Below are 6,771 nucleotides of genomic sequence, written 5' to 3'. Positions count from 1 at the left end.
AAACAAGTATTTCCAAATATATTACTGAACACTAGGGTTGTTCCGATCATGTTTTTTTGCTCCCGATCCAGTCCCGATCGTTTTACTTTGAGTATCTGCCGATCCCGATATTTCCCGATCCGATTGTTTTTTTCCAATCATTCTCTATAATTTTTCCCGATCATATACATTTTGGCAGTGCATTAAGAAAAAAATGAATAAAACTCGGACGAATATATACATTCAACATTCAGTACATAAGTACTGTATTTGTTTATTATGACAATAAATCCTCAAGATGGCATTTACATTATTAACATTCTTTCTGTGAGAGGGATCCACGGATAGAAAGAGTTGTAATTCTTAAAGGATAAATGTGACTTTGTATATTGTGACAAAATACTGCCATCTAGTGTATTTGTTGAGCTTTCAGTAAATGATACTGTAGCCATGCCCAAATGCATGATGGGAAGTGCAACCATGACTGTGCGTAGTGCTACTAATTGATACATCTTCTCTGCGTTGGGGAATAACATAAGGTGTTAAGAAAAAGATTAATTACTAACTTTCTTCCCCACATTGCTCCCTACGATATTTTTTAATCGTAGGGAGAGGGAGTGTAAGGCTTTAGCCAATTAAAAAAACACTCCAAAGGCTGCGAAAATTCACTCTACTCATTTTACGCTGCCTTTTAGCTCTCGATATAGGCAAAATGGTGCCATTACAGATTGAACGCGACAATGCATGAGTGAGTCGTGCACTGCATGCATTAATTGCGCTAAAATTTATAATGTGATACATTTTTTTTAAAATTACCGCCGTTATCGGGATAAATTTGATAACCCTACATTAAGCCTAAACTAAAGACTCTGGATGAGTGTAACATATTATGTCTGTAACGTTAAATACAATTAGAAAATGATTTAATAAAAAAAAAAAAAAGTCCGATATTTTTTTGCCGATTCCGATACTTTGAAAATGACGTGATCGGACCCGATTGATTGGGATGCCGATCGATTGGGACATCTCTACTGAACACAATTCCTGCAAATTTCTGATCATGACTCTTGTTGCTGGGCGGACTTAAAGCTAAATTATTTCAAATTTAAAAAAATTTAAAAAAGTCGGTAAGATTAAGCTTTGGGTTGAAAACTCAGGCTACACTAGGACGGATAAGTTTTTTTCTGCCTTGGAATTTAGACAATGATTTATACCTGTCTGCACTACATTCAAAGTGCATATTAAGGGATAAAAACAGTCTTAAATAGCATTATTATGTGAATTAGAATCATATTTTGAGACGATTCGACTATATTCAACAATTTGGAAAAGCGCAGATGATGAGAAATTAGTCTTTTAATCTGCCGTTTTGCCACGCCTGCCATTATGGCGCTCTAGCGTCCCCAAATGGAGGATGACATCGGCAGGCTCATGAGTTCATTTGATACAGAATTCGGCCCATTGAGGAGGAATTATTCAGAACGAGGAAAATGCGACGAAGAGAGCCGTAAAATGTCATTGTTTCACTCTAACTACTACAATATTTTTACAGGATATTCTTTTTATCCTAGTATTTTTCCCCAATTGCTAAATAAATGGTATGGTCATGAAAAGTAACAGTCTTGTGCTAAATGGAATATGAAATATTAAAAATTTATTCAATAGAACATGGCAAAATTACTCCATAATGGTCAAAACTTTCGACTTCTTGGCACCTCCCCACGATATTTTTTGCCACCGGAGTTTGTCCGACTTTTGTCATTTCCCTTCCCGGCTTAGGAGAGCGTAAACAAACCAGGAGGTTTGACAGCTAGCTGACATGCTAACCCAAACCGAGTGACGTTTCAAAGTCTTAGTTTCGCTTTTCGAAGCAAAAAATCACACAAAACTACCCCGGATCATGGACATGTCACATGACTGTCTTCGCCGATCGTCAACCAGCCTGGCGGCGAGCAAGTTACAGCTCGTCCTTCCCCTGCTGCAGGCAGGAGAGCTCGTTTGCCGGGAAAGCACCTGGAGAATGACTGCCGGACAAACCGGCCGACGTCGGAGGAGCGCGTAGCTGCCACATGGTCAATACGAATATGGCGTAATTTAATGCTTAAAAACACGGCAAAAACGTAAACAGTGACAGAGCTGCGTGCAGTTGTTGTGTTTACTTGGCAATCGCTGTATTCTCGGCCATTTTTAACACAAAGTTGCAATTTCTGATGGGGTGGAATATTTGACAGAACACCAGGCACACAAAGAGGGCAATAAGCCAAGTATAGCGCGCTCTCGGCGGGGGGTATTGTCAGCCACAAAATGCAAGCCACATCCGCACTGAAAGGTGTGCCATGATCCCAGTATTTGATGTAATACAAAACACGATGCTGAAACCCAAAAAGGCTCCCACGCCTCTCCCTGGTGCAGCTACAAAAGCCTGCAGCCATTTGGCTGGCGTGATGCGAAAAATAAACAAATTAATCCACAAAATCAGCTGAATCCGCAGTCCATCTGCATGCTATAAAGAAATGCTTTATTGTGAGATGCTGACCCGGGTGACGTCACATTCTCATTCATCCCAAACCCGAGACTAGAGCCAGATGTCAGTCATTTTCATGGCGCGGGATTCAAAAATTGAATATACAAAACGATCGCTTCCACACACATCAAAGCGGTCCATTTAATTCAGGAGCATAAAACACTGCATGAAATATGAAATAAACATGCTTTATGGTGTCATACACACTTTAAAGGGAATCTCGGACAACACATTACTTACAGTACTTACTTACTATGTGTTTTTATTGAGTCATTTATTACCTTTTCGTTGCCTCAGAATACTTTTTGCATGTGTTTCCCTCTCATACTTTTAACCATTGTGTTTTCTTGTGGTAGCTTTAAAGCAGATTGTTGATCGGTTCACCACATTAGTACCGTAGCGCATTTAAACCACCCTTATTTGATATTACTACATTAATAAGTATTTTCTTAAGGGATCTTTAATAGGTTCTGTCTGCATGCATCTAAACAAAACAATCTGAAAGTGCACATTCGTAATTTGGTTGTTAAATTCGCCTCTTGTAGACGTTTCACCGGTGTAGTACATTTTGGCAGAATTCCGTCTTTTTTCCCTCCTCTCGTCTAATCCTATCTTTCCTATTCATTTTGCTTTTGCTGCTTGTGTTGTGAAATATTGACACTGCTGTCATGCTCATTAATGTTCCTTTCGGGTTCAAATTGAAAGGGTTGAACAGGTCACATGTTTGTCGCTAGAGTCGTACTCTGGAAGCCCGGCAGCATAATCATGTGACGTCACCGCCCTGTGACGTCAACAACAATGGCAACCTAGTTAAACAAATTTTACAAATTGTATAAAAACGAAAACATCAAGAGGAGTTTTAATATCAAATTATTTTTTTAACTCATAATAACGTAACGTAAGGCCACTATCCTTGTGTAGACGTAGCCTCAGGGTTGAGGACACTGTGTAGGAATGAGAATTTAGACACTAGCATATTACTCCCAAAATTTATACATACACGAACATGAAGATGGTAGGAACAGAAACTCAGACTCCCTAAGGATGTCACTTCAGAAAGAAAAAAGAACACAGGAAAGGGAACAGAAAGTGTATAGGAACTCAGACACCTTTAAGGATGGTTCCTTCAAAAAACAATACAGGAATGTCAAGAAATTACTTCCAAACATATGCTTCTCAGTTGTTGATATATAGCTTTATTATTGTAAAAGGGTTATCTAAAATTCATAAGTCAAGTTAGACAGCTGTCCACATCCTGAAGCGAGGGAGGAGCAGGCAGACACTCTCAAGGGTGAAGCTGTCCTTCAAGAATTGCAATGTGACATTTAATTGGTAAAGAGCTGCCTGGCCGCCCACCTACGCTTCGTGATATGACGTGTTTTTTAATAAACGTACGATCATTGTTTGTCCGGCTAACCCCGCCTTTTCTTACAGTATTATAATAGTCCTCTAAGCTCTGCTCCAGCAGAGCATCATTGAACTCAGTGTGTAATTGATGTTCTCCTTGCGATCATAAGTAAACTCATAAAAGGCATCTGGAGTAGGAGTCTTCTAAAAACAAAAGGAGAGCGCGTTTTCTTCCCTGACAAGGAACAAGACATTGGAGCTCATTTTAAGTAAACACAGTAGGGACTTTTCGTAAACAGCAATACATTAATAAGAATTAAAACCCAGATATGCTATGGCTGTTAATCCAAAAATGACTAAGGAACAGGAAACCAGACTGTCTAAGGACAGTACTTACAAAGTAATGCAGAAACAACAGTAGAGAGTCTTTCGTAATATGCCAAACATTCAAACACTAGACAAATCAGACACTAGAGCAGTGGTTCTTAACCTTGCCAAAGGTACCGAACCCCACAGGTTTCACATGTGGATTCACCAAACCCCTGGAATTAGATAATAAAGCTATTTTTGTCAAATTCAAAACCGCTTGATCTAAGCTAGCAAGCTAATAATTTAGCAAATTCCCATTCAAAATCCTTTTCATTTTGACAACAAGTTTTATATACAGTTCAAAATCTGAGACCATGCTGCCTATACTCCTCACTCCTAAACCTTTCCCTCTCCCCAGCTCTCCAAGGTACCTCCAAACTATCTGAACCCTCACCCGATCATAACTCTCCTTCAAACGCCCACATTTTGAATGTAGCTTGAGGTGTTTATATACCGGAACTAGCTTTAAATCCGCGCGCCAAAATCTAAAGCATTTCCTGAAGCAATCACGTGGTACAGCTGGGTAGCGAGGCTTCGGACTTCATCATTTTCGGCACCCTCCCTAAGTGAAGCAAGCCTCTGAACCAGTGCTGTTTTTGGCAGTGATTTTTAATTTTCGTCGTAGTCTATTTTGAACCACTTGTTAGTCATATTTTAGTCATCTCAATGTGTTTGTCTTCGTCTAGGTTTTGTTGACGAAAACGCAAGACTAATTTCATCTAATTTTGTCGATGTTTGCTAAAATTGTTTTCGTCTGTAAAAATTGAAAAAATTACTCCAAAGGTAAATAAATAAATAAATAAAGCAGTGATTCTTAACCTTGCTAAAGGTACCGAACTCCACGAGTTTCACAGGTGCTTTCACTGAACCCTTCGGAATTTCATAATAAAGCCATTTTCTTACAAATTCATAACCTAGCGAGCTAACTAAATGAATTCCTGTACAAATTTCTTCCAGATTTCAAATTTACCTTTTGCTGTAGATTTTCACGCTGGTAAATGAAATGAAACTCATTTCATTTCACACTGTTCCTATTTTTGTTTTCATGTCTACTTTCTCATTTTAATGTCACATCCTTGCATCACATACTATTTTCATGACGTAAAATGACAATTTTTTTTTTCAATGATCTACGCAGTTCTTGCTATCTGTAGGTCTGTTATACTTCCTCATCCCAAGTGCCAGTCAGCCTTCCACTGAGCAAACCCATTTCTTCTCCCATTAGATAGAGGGCTAGCAGTTGAAATAAATGGAATAAAGCCTGTAAATTGAAGGCAAACCAGTCCAAAACCTGGTCCAAAACACCACGTTGCATGGATTTAGTCAGTGTACAAAGTAGGGCTCTTTGTTTCTTCACCTTTAGCGAACCCCTGAGGCTTACTCACTGAACCCCAGTTAAGAACCACTGAAATAAAGGTTTCTAACTAGGGTTGTTCTGATCATGTTTTTTTGCTCCCGATCCGATCCCGATCGTTTTAGTTTGAGTATCTGCCGATCCCGATATTTCCCGATCCGATTGCTTTTTTTTGCTCCCGATTCAATTCCAATCATTCCCGATAATTTTTCCTGATCATATACATTTTGGCAATGCATTAAGAAAAAAATGAATAAAACTCGGACGAATATACTGTATCCATTCAACATAAAGTACATAAGTACTGTATTTGTTTATTATGACAATAAATCCTCAAGATGGCATTTACATAATTAACATTCTTTCTGTGAGAAGGATCCACGGATAGAAAGACTTGTAATTCTTAAAGGACAGATGTGACTTTGTGTATTGTGACTAAATATTGCCATCTAGTGGATTTTTATGAGCTTTCAGTAAGTGATAATTCAGGCATTTAACTTGTGCCCAAATGCATGATGGGAAGTGCACCCATGACTGTGCGTAGTGCTACCAATTGATATATCTTCTCTGCGTTGGGAAATAACATAGGGTGTTAAGAGAAAGATCTCTTAATACCTTGCTACCCCACCTCTCATCCCACGATAGTTCTACTTGTAGGAAGAGGGAATGTAAGGGAATAGCTGAATAAAAAAAGGCTCCAAAGGCTGCCAAAATCCTCTCAACTCGTTAAAGGCTGCCTTTTAGCTCTATTTATAGGTAAAAGAGCACCAATACAGATTGAGCAGAACAATGCGTGAGTGGGTCATGCAGCGCATGCATTAATTGCAATAAATATTTAAATCGATACATTTTTCAAAAAAATAATTACCGCTGTTATTGGAATACACTTGATAACCCTACCTTAAGCCTAAACTAAAGACTCTGGATGAGTGTAACATATTATGTCAGTAACGTTAAATACAATTAGAAAATGATTTAATTAAAAAAAAAAAAAAAATTTTAAAAGGCATGTCCGATATTTTTTTGCCGATTCTGATACTTTGAAAATGATGTGATCGGACCCGATCGATGACATCTCTACTAACTACACATAAAATGTGACGCAATGTCAACATGTGACAGAAACTATGGTGCATTTTCGTCTTGTTCTCATTTCGGCAGACAAAAACTGGCATTAGGTTCGTCATGTTTTAGTCTC

At 38.5% G+C, this 6,771-nt stretch overlaps 1 protein-coding gene across 1 annotated transcript in view; it reads left to right on the top strand.

Moving 5' to 3' along the window:
• LOC130931535 (brain-enriched guanylate kinase-associated protein) overlaps window positions 1-6,771 on the top strand; it is a 272,836-nt gene that overhangs the window by 9,817 nt on the left and 256,248 nt on the right. The window lies entirely within an intron of this gene.

Source organism: Corythoichthys intestinalis, chromosome 15, assembly GCF_030265065.1.
Source record: "Corythoichthys intestinalis isolate RoL2023-P3 chromosome 15, ASM3026506v1, whole genome shotgun sequence".
In the NCBI taxonomy this organism is placed as follows: Eukaryota; Metazoa; Chordata; class Actinopteri; order Syngnathiformes; family Syngnathidae; genus Corythoichthys; species Corythoichthys intestinalis.
This window is presented reverse-complemented; position numbering and strand designations above follow the sequence as displayed.